At 34.0% G+C, this 23,917-nt stretch overlaps 1 protein-coding gene across 1 annotated transcript in view; it reads left to right on the top strand.

Moving 5' to 3' along the window:
• Positions 1-23,917, top strand: part of SUPT3H (SPT3 homolog, SAGA and STAGA complex component) — a 543,512-nt gene that overhangs the window by 265,631 nt on the left and 253,964 nt on the right.

Raw genomic sequence — 23,917 nt, 5'->3', positions numbered from 1 at the left:
TGTTTATTCTTGTTATTTTGTGAGATATGGATCTAATTTTATCTTTTTCCAAATGGGAACCCAATTTTACCATCACCATGTATTTCAAAATTTATCTTTTCCTTAGTGATTTGAAATGCGTTCTTTATAATATACTAAATTTACATATATATTGGTATCTGTTTCTCGTTGTATATGTTATACTAATGGTTTACTATATGTATATCCTAGTATGGTGTTATTACAGGTTTTATAGCATATTTTAATGATTATTAGGGCTAAACTTCTTGGTAGTCTTTTTTTTTTTTTCAGTGTTTTCCCGGCTATTCATGTATGTTTATTGTTCCTCATGGATATTAGTAGCAACTTGTCTAGCTAATAATAAATTTTCATTGGTATGTTTATTGAGATTACAAGATTTTATAAGTTAAGGAGAACTGCATCGTTATTAAAATCTTGAATCATTCTATGAATATGGTATATCTACATTTGTTTGAAACTACTTTTGTGTCTTTTAAGTTTTGTTTTAACATTTTTCTTTTAGCTTCACACACTTCTTGTTAAGTTTTTTTTTAAGTATTCCATCTTTGTTGCTATCGTCAATGGATTTTTTTCTGTGACTAACAGCTGAAAACATTAAAAAGTTTAATGAAATACATAAATCTACAGGTTCAAGATGAGTGAACTCCACTTAGAACAAATCCAAAGAAATGCATGTTCAAACTGCTGAACAGTAATAGCATAATACAAATTTTAAAGCCTGACAGGTTTATTATTATAGGGGAAGTATGATTTGAAAGATAGTGGAATTCTTATCAGAAAACATGCAGGCTCGAATGAAATGGTACAACAGTTTTAAAATACTGAATGTAGGATATTAGATTGACGATTCTTTTTATCTATATAGCCCTCTCCCCTTGTTTACATGTCCTCCTGTCTTATAAGGACACCAGATATTTACTATTTAGTGGTATTGTTATTCGTATTAAATCTATGTATGTTAATTTTATATTACAGTGTTGTCACTTTTCCTGTAAAGCCAAATGCTTTTAAGGAACGAAGACAAAAAAAAAAGGAAGCATATGTCCTATTTTGTATTTACCCACATATTTACCATTTCCCATGCTCATTCTTCATTCTCACAGATTTTTGTTGCCATTTCAGTCATTTCCCTCAGCCTGAAGAAGCCTTGTAACTTTTTTTTGTAGTACAGCTTTGCTAATGATGAAGTCTTAAATTTTTTTCATCTGAACATATCTTTATCTTTGTTCTTTAAGTATGTTCGTCCCTACATGGAATTCTAGGTTGATAATCTTTTCCTTGCAGCTTTTTGAATATGTCATTCTAATAATTTCTGACCTGCATTAATTTCTGACAACAATGTAACTGTTATTCATTTCTTTCCCTGTATGTAACATGTAGTTTTTTCCTGGCTGCTCTCAAGATATTGTCCTTATCTTTGGCTTTGAGTAGTTTGCTGTCTCTAGGACTGATTTTTTAAATCATTATCTTCCTTGCAAGTTTGTTTTTCTTGTTGACACTAGGTATCAATTTGTGGAAGTTTTCAGCCATAAGTTTTACCATTTGACATTGTTTCACAAGGCTCTCACGGCCTTTAGTGTTTCTCCAAACTTTCTGCCCCTTTTCCTTCTATTGTTTTGTTTTGTTTGACTTTGGTAATTCCTATTGATCTATCTTTAACTTTACTATTTTTTTTCTGCCATCTGTAATATGCTGTTTAGTCAGTGCTAATGTGATTTTCAGTTTAGCCCATAGTATTTTCTATTGTAGTATCTGTTTGAAAATGTGTCTTACTGAGTCTAAACTCCTTTTGAATTATGGATATGTACTCTTATATTCCATTTTAAATATAGAACTTGAAACATTATTTGATGACTGCTACACTAGTATAAACAAGAAATAGTATGTGCTTCTACTTATAATGAGAGATCCTCTTATTACAATAGATGCTTACCTCTCCTTACCCATTTAATATTTGAATGGTAATTTTGATGCCTATTTATGAGATTCATCCTGTCCAGATTCCACTAAATATTACATTGAATGATATACCAGCTAGACATAAACCTTGTTTTGTTACCTTTACAATATCCAGGCATGTGTCAGAGTGGGTTCTTCAGAGGAAAGGAAGAATTATAGAGAATAGTTATTTTTAAAAAGTCAGTTCTTTTTAACCATAGAATATTATGCAGTCATTATAAATTATATGTGTGTGTTTTGTGCTCTTCATTTAAATCTCCTTGTAGTTCTTTATCCATCTACCTATTAAGACCAATTTTTTTCCTGTAATTCTTTCAACATTTTTTTTTTTTTGAGAGGGGGTCACTCTGTTGCCCAGGCTGGAGTGCAGTGACACGATCTCAGCTCACTGCAGCCTCTGTCTTTGAGGTTCAAGTGATTCTCCTATCTGAGCCCCCTGAATAGCTGAGATCACAGGTATGCCACCACGCCCAGCTAATTTTTTGTGTTTTTAGTAGAGATGAGGTTTCCACATATTGGCCAGGCTGGTGTTGAAAACTTGACCTCAGGTGATCTGCTTGCCTTGACATCCCAAAATGCTGGGATTATAGGCATGAGCCACCACACCCAATCGGTATTTTTATAACAGCTTTGTTGAAGTATTTATAGTCTAAGTTCAGTAACTATACCACATTGGAAGCCATTTATATTGACTCTGCTTTTTACTTAGTAGGCGTCATTCTTTTTTTGTTTGTTTGTTTGAGACAGAGTCTTGCTCTGTCACCGAGGCTAGAGTGCAGTGGTGTGATCTCTGCTCACTGCAGCCTCTCCCTCCTGGGTTCAAGCGATTTTCCTGTGCTGGGACTAGAGGCACATGCCACCACACCCAGCTGATTTTTTGTATCATTAGTAGAGATGGGGTTTCACCTGGCTAGCCAGGATGGTCTCGATCTCCTGACCTTGTGATCTGCCTGCCTCGGCCTCCCAAAGTGCTGGGATTACAGGCGTGAGCCACCGCACCTGGCCAGATGTCATTCTTCTGGGTTTTTTTTTTTTTTTTTCCATGTCTAATATTTGTGTTTTTAAAAGTGGATATTTTATATAATACACTATTGTGACTCTTCTGAAGACTTTTTGTTGTTTTTGTTTTAGCTGGCAGGTAACTTGCCTGGACATAAAATGTTCACTCTCCCATATTGTAGACAGCAGCTCCCCTGTCTCCTTAATTCTTACTGCTTTCTGCTGCTGTTTTTTCCCGTTTTTTCTGGCTTTCCCCTTTTGTGTCTCTCTGAAACTTGCACATTTGAACTTTTGAGAAGAAAGGGAAAAATATGGGCAAATTGTTTTTTAAGTGTTGATACTCCCTTACTGTACAATACTAAGTAATTAGTATACATTATATTGTTTTCTAAATTTTTAAATTTATTGTTAAAATTACATAGGAAAAAAATCCATGTTTTGTTTTATCAGTTTTTTTATGTTTTGTCAAATGTGCAGTCTTATAACCACAACCAAAATTGATTCAGAGCAGTTTCATCACTCCCCAAAAAATTCTCTCTTTCTACCCATTGTCAAACTTTTCTACCTTAACCAGCCTCTGCCACCATGAGGTCCCCATTGTTTGTCACAGAAGGAGAAGACTTCTCATTTAATTCTTATTGTCTGTGCTTGGTAAGCATTGCTAGATTCATACTCCCTTTGGCTTCAATACAGAGGATGAGTAGAAAATAAAAATGAAACTTACTGCCAGTTTTATTTTTGCTTTTAGTATCATTTTTAATAAACACATAATTTTACATATTTTGGGGGTATAATGTGATACTTTGATATATGTATACAATGTGTAATGATCATATTAGGGTATTTAGCATATCCATTACCTTAAACATCTATGATTTCTTTGTGTTGAGAATATTCAAAATCTACTCCTCTAGCTATTTGGATATATACAATAAGTTCTTGCTGTCATAGTCACCATATAGTGCTATGGAACACTAGAACTGATTTCTCCTAACTACCTGTTTATCTGTGAGCAACTCTTTGGCTATAATTCCCCACTTCCCTTTCCTCACCTCTAGTAGCCACTATTCTATTTATAGGTAAATACCGCATGTTTTCACTGATATATGGAAGATAAAAAAGTTGATCTCATAAAAATATGTGCCTGGCTTATTTCTCTTAATATAATGTCCTTTAAGCTCTTCTATGTTGCCACAAATGACAGAATTTCCTTATTACGGTGAAATCATATTTCTTTGTGAATATATACCACATTTTTGATACTCATTCATCTGTTGATGGACACTGCAGTTGATTTCATGTCTTGGCTATTGTAAGTATTGCTGGAATAAACATGTGAGTGCAGGTATATCTTCAGCATACTATTTTTCTTTGTGTATGGACCCAGTATTGGGATTGCTAGATCATATGGTAATTCTATTTTTAGTATTTCTCCCATCTTGCAGGTCGTCTTTTAACTCTTGATTTTGTGTAGAAGATGATTAGTTTAATATAAATCCATTTGTCTATTTTTGATTTTGTTGCCTGTACTTTCAAGGTCCATTTCATAAAGGATTTTCCCAGAACGGTGTCCTGAAGCGTTTCCCATATGCTTTCTTCTAGAACTTCATAGTTTTGGGTCTTTGATTTTAAGTCTTTAATCCGTTTTGAGTTGATTTTTGCGAATGATGAGAGGCAGGGGTCTAGTTTGTTTTTCTGCATATAGATATCCAGTTTTTCCAGCACCTTTTATTGAAGAGACTCACCATTCCCCAAGGAATATTATTGTCTTTATTTGTTTGTTCTGCTGTATGGGAATTCCTATCTGGCTAAGCGTTTAGCCACACAATCTAAAATGATATGTAAATGGCCCTCAGGTGTTCTTTGCACATCAAAGTTAAATTTTTTAAATTATCCTGAAAACAAAAGTATAGATGAAGTCATCATTTCATTTCTTTTTCAGATTGTCATTTACTGTTTTGAATGCTTTTCTGCTTTAATAAATTATTAGGCATTTCTTTTCATGTTTTAATCATTTTGTTTAGCACTCTTATTTATTGACACTAATGTAGTTCTGGTTATAGTGATATAAAGATGAATAAGAGTTTACATTTTGTCAGGGACGTAAACACATAGAAGGTAATTTTAAAATATTATGGTAAGTGGTAATGCTGATTTCCAGAGTGAGATAAGGATTTTGAGAAGAGATACCTTGTCTGGGTTGGAATTCTTCATGTATTTGTTTATTCATGTCTATAATAAATGGTAAATCTTTCATAGGATTCATCATATATTAAGTTGAATTGAGGAAAGGAAGCCTTAGAATAGAGGTTATAAACTGTTGACCCAAAATGTAACATAGAAACATGTTTTATTCCATTTGCACTATGTTGTTTTTTTTTTTTTTTTTTTTAAAGAAAAACATTGACTCCAAGATTCACTGATTGGAATTTTTAAGCGCTCTTTCTTCAATAGAGCCCCAGAGTGTTGATAGTGTGCTAGTGGTTGCCATTTTTTTCTAGCATGAGCTCCCATCCTCTGAGGGTCCTGAGAAAGATAGTAGATTAATCCTGGAGTCCTCATGAAAGGAAGGGGTGTGGTCCCATTGGTGTGAATACGTGTGGCTCAAATCCTGGGGTTTGGGGTGGGGAAGATGAGGGTCTGGTGGCTGGGCTGTGTTCACCACAGCTGGAGAACCATATGGGGGCAGATTGAAGTAGTTGACAGGTGCATCATCTGCTGCTGTGGGAGGAGGAAGAGCTCGTGGCAGTGCTGGAATAGGCACTAGCTGGATCCCAGAGTCTGCGATCTGTCCTTTTTTTCTTTTCCTCTGGATGCTTGGGATCTTCCCCATTTTATGTTGCATCTACAGCCATTGACAGTCGACTTATTAAAGGACTTCTCAGCAGCCACGTCTGCAGTCTGCCCTGTGGAAACCTGGATGAAAGCACGCTGCTCTCTCTGAACAGTAATCTTCTGTATCTCTCCAGACTGGTAGTGATGATGTCTTAGATCTGTCTCAGAAATGGTATTACCCAGACTGCCACATACAGTGAGGATAACCTTGTCCTCTGATGGATCCAGATGGGACCTGATTGAAGCCTGCTTTAGATGCTTAGATCTGTTCCTGGATCATATTCCGTAATATTTGTGTGTAATATTCTGATTGCCAAGGGGATCATCTGGATCTGTAAACTTCTTATGTCTGCATGGACATTCCTCTCCTTACCCTCACCTTTCACCCAGAAGGAGCAAACTTGGGGCTTACTCCTTTGGTAGTAGGATGTGGTCCAAGCCAGATTGAATAGCATGCCACTGGTCAGTGTGGCTTTTTCCCCAGCAGGCAAACTGATCATGTTCCATCAGAGCTAGAAATCCCTGTCTCTCATATTCTACATGTAGTACTCTTTTTTGACATCTGACTTTGCCACATCACCTTCAGAAGATAATTCCGCATCTTGAACCTGGATGGGCAGACCATACTCTAGGTCTAAGATTTAGGCCTAACAGACATGCTTCAGTTTGCTGCAGGTTTGGTATCCTTCTGTCTTCTTGAAATGTTTGTGGTCCCCAGGGTATAAGCAAAACACTGTGAATGGCCTGGCACAAATTTTGCATTCCTTCCTGCTTTTTGCTTTGGCTATTTAATGTATATAGATTTCTGCAAGACATTCCTGGCACAGAACAGGAAAGTCCCCCTCCCAGGTCTGCCTGTTGTAGGTTTGAGAACCCAGAGAGGCCACCATCTTTAGAGCATCTGGAGGCAATGGTAGCTGTTGAGATGGGAGACAGGACCACCACAATCCTGTCAGACCCAGCCCGAAATTTCATGATCGTTCTGCAAGAATACTGAAATGGATGACCTTGCAGTCCAGTTTTTTCATAAGTGTCTTTATCCAGTTTGAAATTAATGTCCCTGTTAATGATAGGTCTTTCTAAGAACAGAGCAAATTTGGAGAGAAGATACAAAGGGAGACTTTCAATTTATAAAAATTTGTATATGCCTTTTTTGTACAGTATATATATTTTTATTATTAGAGATAGAAGAAACACTAGTTTACTGCTTTATGGAAGAATAGCTATATTATCTTCATCAGTATTTGTATTTGCATAGCAGGAAACTCTGGGGACCCATTGTGGCTAGAGTCACCTGTAATCATGACAGTGGATCTCTTTGAGATGTCAGTGGCAGGACTTGGTGTGGCCAAAATTAAATTTCTCACAAACCAGCAAGTAACTAGGAGCCTCTCACAGCCTGTGTAGGATTGCCTTGTACCGGCCCTTCTTAAGCTAGGTGGGCTGTCCCCCTTCTCTTGCCATACCTCTTCTCTCTGCCTTTGCTTCTGTGGCAGCTCAACTAATTGTGAGCCATCATCACTGCTCTTGTAGGGTGTGGACTTCTCTCTCTTACTGGGAAGCCAGAAAACTCACAGCTTGGCGTGACACTTTTTCCTATAGCAAACTTCTTGACTAAAGCAGTGGCTTTCAAATCAGCATAGTCCATGAAACACCAGTGTTCAAAAGAATGTTCAGGGACACCTCATGTTTGAGGAAAAGAAGGTGGGGCTCTGAGATCTGAGATCCCCACCCCAAATTCAACCAGAGCAGTTCCTTTTTGATCATTTGTGTATTGTAAATTTCTGTCAGTCAAGAATTTTTGAAGTCCGTCTTTGATCAGTGTTATCTTTTCATCATTTCACTACATATAGGATAACAAGTTCCACAAGATTGATGTCTGACATATATTGTACTACATACACTCCTTTTGTCCTAGAGCATTTTTTTTCAGGATCAGTTATGTCAGTCCTTTCGGCTCCTCAAAATTTTGTTTTGGGTCGATGGACTGTTTCTAGCTATTCTCTACTGATAGATACATATCAGGATTGAGTATAGCGCCTCAAAGTAGGTAAAGCCGTGTTTTTGACAAGGCTTATTACGATTTACTTTGAGTCTTTTAAAAAAAATACCTCCCCTGGGCGCAGTGGCTCATGCTTGTAAACCCAGCACTTTGGGAGGCCAAGGCGAGCAGATCACGAGATCAAGAGATTGAAACCATCCTGGCCAATATGGTGAAACCCTGTCTCCACTAAAAATAGAAAAATTAGCTGGATGTGGTGGTGCGTACCTGTAGTCCCAGCTACTCAGGAGGCTGAGGCAGGAGAATTGCCTGGACCTGGGAGGCGGAGGTTGCAGTGAGCCAAGATTGTGCCACTGCATTCCAGCTTACTGACAGAGTACACCTCAATCTCAAAACAACAAAAAATAAGCAAACAAAACAAAACAAAACAAAAACCTCCCTTAGCTAACACAGATCTTTATTGAATATCTACTGTTGATATTTTGTTGAATATCTACTGTTGATATTTTGTTGAATATCAGCTGCCAATGATGATGGACATTTTTTGGATCATTTTGGCAATGAGTACATATTGTTTCATTTGGGGAATTCTACAGTAAGACTGGCAATAAGCTGAATTTAGAAGTTTTTACTTAACTACTTTTTTTGTCTCCTCTTTCTTTGACCTTTTATCTCCAATATGGAATCTATATTCTCTCATCTGATCCTTAACTCTTAACCAATACTTCACCTAGGCCTAGGCTTCATTTTAAATAATTTTCCCTTCTTCCGCTCTATTCCACTTATTAGGTTGTGAATGGCTTAGGCCTGAGTTGATTGTTCTTCTCTGAAGTTTGGCATGTAGATTATAAACTATAATCTACATAATATTTAAATAATAAAAATATGTCATCTAAAATCTATATGAAGCTTTTGATTTTACTCCTTCAAGAATAGATTAGAACAATAAAATCATAGAATTTTAAAGTTGAATTACACTTTAGAAATTATTTAAACCAACTTTTATGTAAGTTTGAACAAAATGAAATTGACATTTTGCAGGTTATAAATGATTAAATATTGGCGATTTTTTATGAGGTGCCATGGGGACGTAATGAGTCGTAGGATGGAAACAGTCTTCTTACTAACTTCAATGCAATACAAATTAGAAATTGTCACTAGAGAAAGGTTTCAAACTCTTAGTTTCCTTATTTTGTTATGTTGCAATGATAATATGTACTTTTTTTCTATTGTAGTTATAAAGAAACATAAAGATTAAATATATATAAAGGACTTAATGAAATTCCTGGAACATAACATCCCTTCTCTAGGTTGCTGGTAACAGTAGTAATAAATAGTTGCTATTTTTACTAATAGTGGGGGTATTTAATGGCATGATTGAGATGAGAAATGGATTACAAAATTTCCAAGAATTTCACATTTACTGGAGAGATGCAAACTTTTTCATTTCCTAAGCTTCCTTATCCCTTACTTTCCAGGTTGAGTTAAATCAGATTTGAAGTAAGTAGATATTTGTGCCAAGTGAAAATTATGTTTGAGTTGCTGTTATGATGCTGTCAGTATCTCTTTCAAGTTCAAAAACTAGTGATTTCAGATGGCTATATAGCTGCTTTCATTTCTCTGTTCAAAGTTAAATATCAAAAGAATCTCACATTTTATGCATAGGATATAATTATCTACCATTCCATTTAAAAATCATACTAGATTTTCACTGTATGAGTCTACCAGTCACTGGTAAGCTGTTCACTTGGTTATACTATGTTTTCATATCAGAACCAATTTCTCATGGTTAGCTAATTCTCCTTAATTATGAAAAGTAATAAAAAACAAATTTATATTAAGTTATGGCTTAATCCCCCATCTGGATTAGAATGTACTGAATTCCCCCCTCCCTCCTGTAATGCTTTTTATTTTTGCTGGTAGAAGCAGTTCATGCAAAGCTCTGTTCAGTCCTCATCACCAGTTTGTGAGGCTGTCACTTACGCCACCTCAGTAATGGTTTATGGGTGTGTTTTAAAATAGTGGTAAGTTTCCTGTGTAGAACTTCAATTATAAAGGTTATCAAAATAGGACAAATTCATATAATTTGTGATTGCATAAAATAAAGGAAGCAGAGGTACCATGGGGACCTAATGAATCATAGGATGAAAACAGCCTTCTTGCTAACTAAACATTCATAATTTGTACTAAGCCAGAGCATGTATATGTAGCTCAGCAAACCGGAACACACTCTGTGTTTACATGAATGGGATATGAAGGAGTCCACAAATACCATCTGGGAGAAAATTCTTGGCCTTTTTGTCTGTTGTTACTGTGGAGTAAATTAAGCACACATTGAGCATAAACAGACTGAAAACACACCTGCTTTGGGGAAAACACACATGTATGCTCACATATGCATACAGAGTGGTTCAAAATAGAACATTTTGTGTTGGTGATTATTTTTCTTCTTATGAATATGTATTATGGAAAACTTCCTGATTATTTCTGTATAGCACTGTTTGTAATTGATTGCTCCAATGTCTTCTACTTAAACTAGGCTTATTTTCTCTCATATATTACTACCTCATGCATCAATAAATACTATTGTCTTTTTTTTTTTTTTTCTTTGGGACGGAGTTTCGCTCTTGTTACCCAGGCTAGAGTGCAATGGCACGATCTCGGCCCACTGCAACCTCCGCCTCCTGGGTTCAGGCAATTCTCCTGCCTCAGCCTCCTGAGTAGCTGGGACTACAGGCACGCGCCACCATGCCCAGCTAATTTTTTGTATTTTTAGTAGAGACGGGGTTTCACCGTGTTGACCAGGATGGTCTCGATCTCTTGACCACGTGATCCACCCGCCTCGGCCTCCCAAAGTGCTGGGAAAAGCAGTCTTTACTTGGGTGTCACAGAATTTCAGTGTATAAATTGTTTTCACTTCTAGTAAATTACAAGTAGTGTCTCTTATAACTTGGTTTTCTTAGCATAGATATAAAATGTCATCTTCTCACCTTTCCATTTGTTATTTCTTTTCTTGCATCAGGCTTTTCTCCTTAAAGTTTCTTTATTTTATTCCCTGTTGGTCTACTAGAATCCTATCCCCTGACTTAAGCTAAGTTCTAGCTACTTATATCCTGTGCTGTGCTCTGATTTTTAATCTGTACTGAATGTTTCAGTTCTGGCTAAAATTTCTCATAAATGCTTAGGTTCCAAGTATTTCACATTTACTCAAGAGATGCAAACTTTTGTAAAACTCGCACTCTCCAGATTGAATTGCATGTCTTAATTGTGATAGGCAGAGATTTGTACAACGTGAAATTGTATGACTGAGTCTATATTATGATTTTGATAATGTCCAATTTTAAATGAAGTTCAGAAACTGTCATGATTTCTGATGGCTATATGGCTGCTTTCACTACTCTTTTAAATATGTATAGAATATAATTTGTTTTATGCATAGAATATAATTATCTAACCTTCCATTTGAAAATCATACTAGATTTTTTTGTATGTGAATCTACCTGGCAACTAGTAAGCCATTCAGCCTGTTGAACTATGTTTTCATATGTGAATCTATTCTCTGGATTATTTTTGAGATTATTCATTATCTCGAATTACAAAAAATAATGAAGAATAAACATATTTGTGAAGAGTATCCAGCCTCCCATTTTGATTAGCACGCATGAAGTTCTCTCCCTTCCTCCCTCTTTCTTTGTTCTTTTTGTGCTTTTTAATTTGGCAAATGTTTTCCAAGTATTCTATTTGCGTTCTTCAGTTTTTCTTTTCTCCTCTGTATCTGAACTAAGAGATTGTTTAAAACTTCCACTTTCCAGTTCCTTTTCCAAGATGTTTGGAAGTCTTTTCTTTATCCCTAACTCTATATCTTCTTTCCCTATTACTGCCATTACTCTTGATTAGTGTTAGGTTTCTGCAGAAAAGAAGAAAATAACAGTTGTTAAATATCTACTATGTGTGAGGCCCTCTTCTAAAGAGTTTGCTTATATTATTTTATTGTGCATAATAGGCCATTTTCCAGGTTTTAAATGAAAACATTTCTGTATAGCTTTTTAAGTTACGAAATTTTAATGCAGTTTGACTTTACCTTATTTTTAATAAAAATACAATTAGCAACTTTTGTTTATTTCTCAGATCTCAGTATATTTTTCCACACTTGAAGAACATATAATTATTTTGTAAAATATGTATTTTTATCCTTTTAGATTCTGATATGAACTCTTCACATCCATTGTGATGTTTTGTTAGGAGTGTTATTTTACTACATTGTGTTAGGGAACAAATTATTTATGCTGATAATTTCAGTTCTAGTCATTCTCACATCTAGGGGTGAATTTATAAATCACATTCCTAGTTTTCCAAACATATATTAACTGTCCTTAGATACTTCTCTAATAAGTTGTGAAACTCTAAGTACATATATAATCTGAAATTCAAATAAAATTGACTTCAAATTTTTAAATTGAATGGAAGGAGAAATAAAGCCCTTTAAATAAATGTGTCAATTAGAAAAGGCTTAAGAAAACATCTTCAGAATGTTTTAAGACTAACTTTGAAAATAATGTTTATAACTAAAATTTTTACTAAATTTGCACTTCTAATTCAACTAAGAATATGGCATTAAGTAATAAACATCAGCATAAATACTCCAAAAATCATGCTCAGTACCCAGAATAATGTATTTAAACTAAAAGTTTCTTTATGGTTTTTTTGTTTTGTTTTGTTTTTTGTTTTTTTTTTTTTTTTTTTTTTTTTGCAGTAGGGTAGAAGGAGCAAAATGGAATGGAAAGGGCCAAGACAATTAATTAATAAGGTAGATGCTGATAACAACAGCAAGAAGTTGTGACAGTATAGAGCCAAGATAAAATAATTGTTAAAAACACAAAAACACACAAATGTAGGTTATTTAGTTGGTTTACAAACAAAATATATGATGTAAAGTATGTTTCAGAAAGCATATATTAAAATATTGAAAGCCTCCTAACTTTTTGGTTGCAGAGAACATCATTCTGTTGCATTTTGCCTAATATGCTATTGATATTCATAACCATTGAAAACTTGAAACCATTAGAAAAGATAGAGACATTCAGGATAGTCTTTAGAGAGTAAAGATAGGGTAATATACTTAGATGTCTCCCAATAATAAAATTTAACAGTTTTTTTCATTAATCTAGTTGTTTAGTTATATACATGCCATTTTATATAAAATGACCAAAAACTTTATATGACCAAAACCTTTTTGGTTTCTTAGTGACCAAAGACTTTTAAATGATCAAAAACTTCTTCTCCCCAAAGCTGTATATAAAGATTCCATAATTTAGCAAATATCCTCAAGGAATTAAGGGAAAAATGTTTTTAAAATATTTTTAAAACATTTTTCCCTTAATTCCTTGAGGATATTTGCTAAATATATCTATGTTTCTATTTACACGTTGACAGAGTAGCATCGCTTATGAGAAACATTTCACTTAATACAGTAAACTAGAGAGTTAGAAGATACTCTCTTCACTTCATAGGCTTAGAAACTGAAGAACAGAAAAATTAAGCATCTTACCCACAGTCACATAGCTTATAAGTAATAGATATGGAATTCAAACCATTTTTTCTCTAGAGAGTTTGGGGAGTCTTTAGTATAGAAAATATGCTGATTTTTAATGGGTGCTTATCTGACTGAATTTACTATATGTATGTAAAGTCCCTTCTAATTCTGAGTATTCTGTGGTTCTCTGCAGTAAAAAGTATTGTTATCAGAGTAGTATTTACATTTTGCAAAGACTTAGTGAAGAGCAGTTGAAAAAGAAGTGTTTGAAAAAGAGAAGTGCCAAGAAAGGTAAGCACAATCTTTTTTTGGTGTGGAAAACACAAATTCAATTTCAAGTCTATGATAAATATTTATCAAATTTGAAGTTTGGAAAGAGAAAGAGTAGCATTCTTTAACATGAGAAATGGTCTTAATGCCAGAAAAACGTAACTTGGGCATAAGTTACAATTTCATAACATTAAAATAGGAATCATTTGACAGACCACTGGACAAAGGTAATTTAATATATAAAAAAGAAGGAATTTAAACATACTTGAAAAGGATATTTAAAATATTGTAACTGTTCCAGAAATCAATCATATTGTTGCTTGCTTTGGTAATAAGCTTTAAGAAGAAAAGTTTTAGTAGAATATTTTTCCTGGAGCACTGAAGCTTCTCTTTGAAGACTGTTTTTTATTAAGAAGATCACTAGATTTGATATAAGATTTGATGATAATACAAGAAGTAAAATAACTATATTCCTAATAAAATGTTTATGGTTCACATATAGTTAAAATAATAATAATATTTTCATTAGTTAACTTTTATTCCTGTCGTAAAAGCCTCAGCTTTATACTTTTCAATTGTTTTGCTATGGTAGGCTTTAAAAATGAAATATTGCCATTTTTTCTAAATATGCAAGTGTTAGATTTCACTGATAAGAAGGTTTCAATAAGTGCCTTATATCTAGTAGGAACTCAATATTTTAATTTGCTTTTTCATTAAAAGCAAAAGTATTAATACTCTTTTTCTAAATAACTTTGGCATTTTCTATCATGGTGGATATAAAGTCCCTGTATTTTCATAAAAATCGGAGATCAGATGGTGATGTTTTTCAAATGTCTCTTTTTTGGGAATAAAGAAAACACTGGAATTCAGTTTCCCATTTATAATATATCAGTTTATTTGTTCTGTTTTTATGCTAGTTAGGAAAGGAAAGTTTTTTTGTAATACAAGAAGGAAGTTATTTATCTGTGTCAGTATTAAAGACCTAATGGCTGTTCTCCAAAAGAGAGAATGGTGATTAATAAATTATCCTTTTATTTATACTCTTTCAAAACCAATTGCTTCTTTGTTTTAAGTAAGCATAATATTTTTGTGTGAATAACAAGCTACATAGTAATGATTAATAACTAACCTGTTTAGATTTCAGAATGGATGTGAATGATGGTGTCAGGAGTGGAATGCCTATTTTAAAATGTCAGCTATATTGCAGAGCTTTTGCATTTTATGCCAAGAAACCAAATTCAGCTATTTGTTTATATGACATCACCTCTGATCAAGTCATATGGGCTTCCACTTGTAGTATGAACAGTGTTTCTTAATTGTATGATGGAGAAAGGTGAAAAAACACCTGGGACCAGATTTTCAAGGTCATTGAATTTCAAACTGAGTAATTTGCATGTGACCTGTAGACAGCAGGGCACAATTAAAAATTTTAGACAGTGGCATGGTAAGTGCCACTTAGAGTGTCATAGTAAGTGCCAGGATAGGATTACCTGGCTATTTCATATCAAACTGTGAAAGACTCAAGATGGTACTTCTGGAGAGGTCAGTTATAGGGAGGATATTGGAGTATTTAGGCAAGAGATGTTACTAACTTTAAGTTGCACAGTTACGGATTCTGAGCTAAGGCATCCTAGATTTAAAAAAAAAAAAAATGTAGAGCTGCAATATGCAAGATTTCATGGGTTCTGGAATTCAGGGCCAGGAAGGTTAAATTAAAGATAAGGGAGCAAGTCAAAATTATTTCCTGAGCAGTTGGGAGAGTGACAGATTTGTGAATTGAAATAGAGAAATTAGAAAGGACAGGTTTGGGAGAGAAATGATGGTTTTAGACACAAGTTTGAAGCTCTGATGAGAGATGCAGAGGAAGAAGAGTTTTAGAATAAGGCAAGTGGCATTTCAGGGAGATGCTGTGTTTGCCTGCAAAGGGGCCTGGTTACAAATGAAATCGGGTGACATCACCCAAGAGGATACCCTGGAATCCTGGGAAGAAAGAATTGAGTCCTGATTGTAAAAGGGAAGAACATCATTGAAATAAGAAATGTAGCATACAGATTGAAAATCAGTTTTATTAGCATGATACGAAACTGCTGTTTTTGGAATTCTTACTCATAATGCTTTGAAATGATTGGGATGTTTTTAAAAGCCTATATATTTTTACTTTTGTTTAAGGTGGGCTGAAGGAAAATCTTGTAGGCTACTCTTGGCAAGTATTTTGCCATAAAATCTTTCTGATATAGATAAACAAAAAACTAAATTGTGTATACTTGTTACTATATTTTCTATTCATAAGATGTTTTGAAGTTCATATCTCAATATACTGTATTCCACTTTCCTTCAGATGAATACAGCTTACTCTGGTAAAGAAAGGTAGCAAATTTGCAAAGTTCATGTACTTGTTACATATTCTTTTGCTTCAGCTTCAGCTCCTCATATTTACTATCTCTAAACAATAGTCCAGTATGGGTATAAATTAAATTCCATATCACAGAGAACAAATGAATTTAAAACCATTTAACAAATCCACCATGACAGCTGTCAGTATTTATCTGAGTGAAAAACTGATAGAGATACTGAGTTGTTGGTACATTTATATGTAGTAACTTGGCATATTCTCATTTGCTAATCGTTGTTCTAGATGTGACTTCCCTGATACTTTTGCAAAATCCACAACAGTTTGTGAGCCATGAGTTGGTAAATTCTTGTAGACTGGAATGTTTTTGGAGGCAAACATTTCTGGATTTGAATCTTGGCTTCAAAACTTGCCAGTTATACAGTCTTGAGCGTATTCCTTAATCCAAGTCCTCATTTAGTCATCTCTTGGAATGTACCTACCTCATAGGCATTATATAAGATAATGTATATAAATGATCTAACACTGGTCTACATTATTTGCCTATGGGAACATGATTAATGGCAGCCAAAATATTTTTTTTTTTTACATATGGAGTAGCAAAGTGTCAAAGTCAAAGACACTAAGAAACAGAAAGAGAGCTTGAAGATTCATAGTGTGCTGTATTTCTGAGGCCACTTTTCTGCTTTAGAATGTCATGCGATATACAGTTTTGTCATTGCTTCTCCTACCTCTACTTTTCATTGCCAGTATTCTTAGATACCTTAACATTCTTAAATATCTGTTTAGATAATTTATTATACATGATTTTCCCTGATCCTTCCTTGTCAGTTCCCATCTGATTTTATGTCCCTGAGAAGAAACCTGCAGACACAGAATGATCTGATCTAAATTCATTTCAATCCTGGAGACTTAGGAAGCTTTTCCATTAACTTTATTCCTTCTCATTGGAATAGAACTTAACTATTGAAATAAGAAACAGCATTGACTAAAAGCACTTATTTTTATCCAGCAAATCCTTGACTTTTCTCCTAAATGATCTTTGAGTTTTAAGATATTGTATTTTAGTGGTTACTTCTATGTTTAGTTTTGTTCTTTTTTCAAACTTGATAGTTTTCCGAATATTGTATGAAGAAGTTTCCTAACATTCTTGAAAAATGTATGATTTCATAAGTATATAGTAATGTGGAGTTTGAGAGAGGTGGAACAAAGAAATGGATAAATAGGTAGGTCAAAGAGATCTCAAGCCCCCAAAATTGACTAATGTGCTAAAATGAATATAAATTTCTTTAATTATTTTTATTAGGTATAAATTAGGTAATACTGTGAATGTGTTTGTAAATTGTAAAGTGCCTCTTTGTAAAACTGTAGACATTGTTTTGATGTTAACATTTCCTTTTGTTATTATTGCTAATAATAATCTTTTTAAAACTTGTGCTTTAAAAGTCTTTACCCTCAAAAGTCTAGAGAAAACTGTTTATCAGAAATATTGTTAAAGTTATTCAATGATATTTTTAGTATAAACATTAGCATTTATATTTTAGAGAAATTCTAGGTACTAAAATTTTAAGAGGCGCAATTGTACTTCCTAGGTCCATGTGGTCTTTTCTTGTGAATTGACCCTTTAAGCATCTTAACTTTTAATAACTTGAAGCTTGTGTGGGAAACTTCTGTTTAGGGAAAAGCTTAAAATTCAGTATCCTTTATTACTCATTCAGCATTATTATTTTGAAAAATAATTATTTGTAACCAATGAAAATAATGCACTATAATATAGTTCTACACTTTAACACTTTAAAATACATATTTCCAAAAGTAGAATTTTCTTCAAGTTATATGTTTTTAAAGGCAAAAATGTGATATGCTTTATGTAGCTGAGGTTACAAAAGACTTGTAACTTCTAATAATCAACTTAATCTGATTTTAAACTCTTGATGGTTTTGGAACAGGAATTTTTGTTTGAAAGAAAGATTGGCTTGTTAACTGAATTATGTAATTATAAGTAAATGTGGTCACAGCTGCTTTTGATTTTATTATTATATACCTGATTGGAAACAACAGGTTTTTAAAAGTATTTTTCCGTTTCTTACACTGACATCTAGTGTTTGCTATTACTGATAATCTTAAATATTAAATTTTATTAATAATTATGGAAATAGATTTACATTCAACATATTTTAGCAGTATACCTATTCACAGATCAATAACTCATTTTCAATACCAGTCATGCACAGTTTTTCTGGTTACTTATATGACATCATTCTGAACCAATTGCTGAGACCATTTTGAATGTGGCAAAACTCTTAAGAAGCCTAGACTTTTGGAGACAGAAAAATTCCTGGAGGGAGTTTTTAAAACCAAAATTCTTAAAATCCCAGTGCTTTGCTATGTATGTAATTACTTCAAGCCAAGAGTCCAAGTGGATGATTTCATTTATATATGCTTAGTCTCTGGGTCATAGAACAAAATGACATTTAGTCATGCAAGCATTATAAATTTAAAATTCTTGGTTGACCAGGAATAAAGCATGATTCAGTTATCTCTAATTTTCAAAAAGGGAAACTTGGTGATATTGTATGTTTACCATTTCCTATGAGTTCCTAAGGATGATTTTAATGCCCCAGTTTTCCTGGTAATAAAGTTTGAAGGTCTAGATTAATATCTGATTTTACATAATTAAATGAAAATGTATATGTAATTTGGAAAAAATGTATTTGTTCAGTAAGCATTTGATACATCAGAAATATAGTTGGCCAATACAGATAATTGGATTTGTTCATTTTATTTTTTGTATCTCTCATTAAAATGGGGAATGATACTATTAATAAGATGAAAATTATTAACGAAGATTGAACATTTAATTTATGCTTGACTTTACAAAGTCAGTGACAGAAACAAGTAACTTCTAATACAATTCCTGCAACCTTCAGTGTTTTAATATTCAAATCTGCCTTTCAGAAAAGTGTGTCTTATGTCTAAAGATCAAACATTTTAATTATGAGATAATCATAATTGATTTGTTTTTAATAGTAGTTATTATGTTTTTAATGTACTTTTGTTTTTTATTTCTATCTAATAAGCTGTTGTTTTATCATTCATGTAATACCTTTTCCCCAGACAAGCAAAAATTATCCTCCTTCTTTTGATCCATTCATCGACTGTATTAATCATCCAGTATTTGATTGAATCTGATTCAGGAGGTAAAATGCCAAATGAAGTTGTCATTCATGTTGTCTTAATTAACAGAAAAGATAAGAATATAGAAATGTGGAAAAAATATAAAAGGAAGAGATAAGTAGAAAGGAATTTTGATTACAGTGTTAAATATTTTCTGCTACATTTCTCATATAATCTGGTTTTTGGGCAGATTTCCATAATTTCTGAACTTTTTTCCAGAATCATCAAGTTCATTCAAGAATTAACCAAGTTCTTAAAAATGAGGTACCAAATATGTTTAGTTATATCTCTAGAACAGGTGACATAAAAGTTCTGAAGGGAACTTTGTCAGATGTGGGAAAAAAAAAAAAAAAGGAGAAACAAAATAGGTAGTGTGGACTACATAGTTTTTCCTTGGCTTTAAATGGGTTGAAACTTATAATTTGAGAATGTCATACACATTTATGTTGAATAGAAATTGCAGCAATCACAAACATGTATATAAATACTTTGTTTCTGGGTGCATAGAGTTGCTTCAGAATACTTAATTAAATATTTAAATCTTTGTGTTGAAAGACAGAACAGAATCGTTCTACTATAAGGACACGTGTACACGAATGTTCATTGCAGCACTGTTTACAATAGCAAAGACCTGGAACCAACCCAAATGCCCATCGACGATAGACTGGATAGGGAAAATGTGGCACATATACACCATGGAATATTATGCAGCCATCAAAAACGATGAGTTTGGGTCCTTTGTAGGGACATGGACGACCCTGGAAACCATCATTCTCAGCAAACTGACAGAAGACCAGAAGATCAAACACCGCATGTTCTCACTCATAGGCGGGTGTTAAACAATGAGAACACATGGACACAGGGAGGGGAGCACTACACACTGGGGTCAGTTGGGGGGAAATAGGGGAGGGATGGTAGGGGGTGGGAAGCTGGGGAGAGATAGCAAGGGAAGAAATGCCAGATATAGGTGATGGGGAGGAAGGCAGCAAATCACACTGCCACATGTGTTCCTATGCAACAATTTTGCATGTTCTTCACATGTACCCCAAAACCTAAAATGCAATAAAATAAATAAATGGGAAAAAAAAAAAAAAAAGAAAGACAGAACAGAATAAAATTTCAAATCACATTTGACTGCTGACACTTATTGCAAATGCATAGATATTTGCACTTTCTTTTTTACATTTTTGTGTTTTTTTAATTAATTTTTTTTTAATTCCAATTTTTATTTTAGATTAAGGGATCTGTGTGCAGGTTTGTTACTTGGGTATATTGAGTGACACTGAGGTTTGGGATATGAAGGATTCCATCACTCAAGTAGTGAGCATAGGACCCAACAGGTAGTTTTAAACCCTTGGCCCCCTCCCTGCCTCTCACCTCTTATAGTTCCCAGTGCCTGTTCTCATCTTTACATCCTTTTGTACCCAGTGTTTAGCTCCCACTAACAGATGAGAACATGCAGTATTTCGTTTTCTGTTCCTGCATTAACTCACTTAGGATAATGGCCTCCAGCTACATTCATGTTTCTGCAAAGGACTTGATTTCATTCCTTTTTATGGCTGCATAGAATTTCATGGTGTATATGTAACACACTTGCTTTATCCAGTCTGCTGTTGATGGACACCTAGACTGATTCCATGTCTTTGCTATTATGAATAGTGCTGCGGTGAATATATGAGTGCATGCATCTTTTTGGTAGAATGATTTATTTTCCTTTGAGTTTATATACATTAATGAGATTCTGGGTCAGATGGTATTTCTGTTTTAAGTTCTTTGTGAAATCTCCAAACTGCTTTCCACAGTGGTTGAGCGACTTTACATTCCTATCAGCAGGGTATGAAAATTGCATTTCCTTTTCTTGCCAACATGTTATTTTGATTGGTATAAGATGATAACCTCATTGTGGTTTTGATTTGTATCTCTCTGATGATGAATGATTTGGAAAACTTTTTCATATGTTTGTTGGTAGCTTGTATGTTTTCTTTTAAGAAGTGTCTGTTCATGCCCTTTGCCCACTCTTTAATGGGATCATTTGTTTCTTGCTTGTTAAATTGTTTAAGTTCCTTACAGATTCTAGACGTAGACCTTTGTCACATGCATTGTTTGTGAATGTTTTCTCCCATTCTGCAAGCTGTCTAATTTGCTCTTTTGATAGTTTCTTTTGCTGTGCAGAAGCTCTTTAATTTAATTAGGTCAAATTTTGTTCGTGTTGTACTTGCTTTTGAGGATTTTGTCATGAATTCTTTGCCAAGGCCAATGCCCAAAATGGTGTTTCATAGATTTTCTTCTAGGATTCCTACAGTTTGAGGTCTTACATTTAAATCTTTAATCTATCTTGAGTAAATTTCTGTATATGGTGAAAGGTAGGAGTCCAGTTTCATTCTTCTTCATGGTGCTGGGATAACTGGCTAGCTAGCTAAATGTATCCAACAAAGGTCTATGGCTAGCCAGTTATCCCAGCACCATTTATTGAATGTGGAATCCTTTCTCCATTGCTTATTTTGTTGACTTTGTCAAAGATCAGATGGTTGTAGATTTGTGGCTTTATTTCTGGCTTCTCTATTCTGTTCCACAAGTCTACGTATCTGTTTTTATACTAGACCTATAGTGTTTATTTTTATTTATTTTTTTACCATACCCTTATGAAGTCAGGTAATATGATGCCTCTGGCTCTATTCTTTTTACTTAGGATTGCTCTGGGTATTCAGGCTCTTTATTGGTGCTGTAAGAATTTTTGGAAGAGTTTTCTTCTGATTTGGATAAAAACAATGTTGGTAGTTTTATAGGAATAGCATTGAATCTGTAGCTTGCTTTGAGCCGTATGGCCTTTTTAAAGATAATTATTCTTTAATATCTGTGAGCATGGAATGTTTTTCCATTTGTGTCATTCTGTGATTTCTTTCCACAGGGCTTTAGAGTTCTCCTTGTAGAGAGCTTTCATCTTTTTTGTTAGATGTATTCCCAGATATTTGTGTATGTGTATGACTATTGTAAATGGGATTGTGTTCTTGATTTGGCTCTCAGCCAAAATGTTGTAAATGTATGGCAGTGCTACCGATTTTTATGTGTTGATTTTATATCCTGAGACTTTACTAAAGTCATTTATCATTTCTAGGAGCATTCTGGTTAAGTCTTTAGGGTTTCTAGGTGTTGAATCCTATTGTTCCTGAAGAGAGATAATTTGACTTATTATTTTCCCATTTGTGTGCCTTTTATTTCTCTCTCTTGCCTGGTTGCTCTGGTTAGGACTTCTAATACTACATTGAATAGGAGTGGTGAGAATGGTCATCTACATTTTGTTTCTATTCTAAAGAAGAATGCTTCTAAGCTTTTGCCTTTTTACTATGATGTTAGTATTATGTTATGATAGTATGTCCTTTGATGCCTAGTTTCTTGAGGGTTTTTATCATGAAAGCATGTTGGGTTTTACTAAGAGCTCTTTCTGTGTCTATTGAGATGATCATATGATTTTTGTTTTTAATTCTGTTTATGTAGTGAATTACATTTGTTGACTTATATATGTTGAACAAACCTTGGATTCCAGGAATAAAGCCTAATTGATCATGATCAGTTAACTTTTTGATGTGCTGCTGGACTTGGTTTGCTAGTATTTTGTTAATGATTTTTGTGTCTGTAATCATCAGAGATATTGGCCTGAAGTTTTTTGTTGTTGTTGTGTCTTTGCCAGCTTTTGGCATCAGTGATGCTTGTTTCATAGAATGAGTTAGGGAGGAGTCCCTCTTCCTCATTTTTCTGGAATAGTTTCAGTAGAATTAATAACTCTTTGTATGTCTGGTAGGATTCAGCAGTGAATCCATCAGGTCTAGGGCTTTTTTTGGTTGGTAGATTCTTCATTACTGATTTAATTTTGGAACTTAGTATTGGTCTGTTCAGAGTTTCAATTTCTTCGTGATTTAATATTGGGAAGTTGTGTATTTCCAGAAATTTATCCATTTCCTCTAGATTTTATAGTTTGTGTAAAATGCATAGATGTTGCACTTTCTTTATTTGCAAGTTGATTGGCTTCCATTTTCTTCAAATTGCTAATTTTATTTAGAAGTCCAAATAAAATAAAACTAAAGCATTACACTTTGATGTAACTGAGTGAACATTCACTTGATTTTTTTCCTGTTTTTTCCAGGCTAAAAAATTGGCTGAAATTGCCGGGCAGGCAGTTATTTTAGAGTCATTTTTGCTTCTATGTTTTATCAGACCCAAGAGTAAAATATTCTGCAAATACTGCAATTTTTTTATTGCCACTCTTAAGGTAGAACTCTGTTAGAATGGGGTATAAGTATGTGGATTCAGATATGATAGAAAATCCTGTTTCCTCAATTATAGTGTATTTATAAGATGCAGAGTTAGATGGAATGCTGATTCCTAGCCACAGAGGAGCTCTATCATTCATTCATCAGAATGATGCTAGTTTTATAGACAATTTAAACTATTCAAAGACTTATTAATAAATGTGGCAACCATTGTTTTAGGTACTGGGGATATAATGGTATGGACGAGAAAGTTTCTGCTCTAATGGAGCTTATGTTTTGGTATGCAAGAAAGACAGTAAATAAATGAGTAATATCACATAGTGTTAACTATTATGAAGGAAATAATGCAGGACAAGGACTGGGACTCATAATGTTAGATTACCTCAGAAAAGATGATATATGAGCAAAGATTTAAATAATGTAAAGGAGAATACCATATATTAACAGGGAGTATAAGGCACTGAGATGGGAATATACTCCAGAAACAGTGAGAAATATCAGTA

This window comes from Sapajus apella, unplaced genomic scaffold (genome assembly GCF_009761245.1).
Source record: "Sapajus apella isolate SASKATOON/1434 unplaced genomic scaffold, GSC_monkey_1.0 scaffold41, whole genome shotgun sequence".
NCBI classification, from domain to species: Eukaryota; Metazoa; Chordata; class Mammalia; order Primates; family Cebidae; genus Sapajus; species Sapajus apella.
This window is presented reverse-complemented; position numbering and strand designations above follow the sequence as displayed.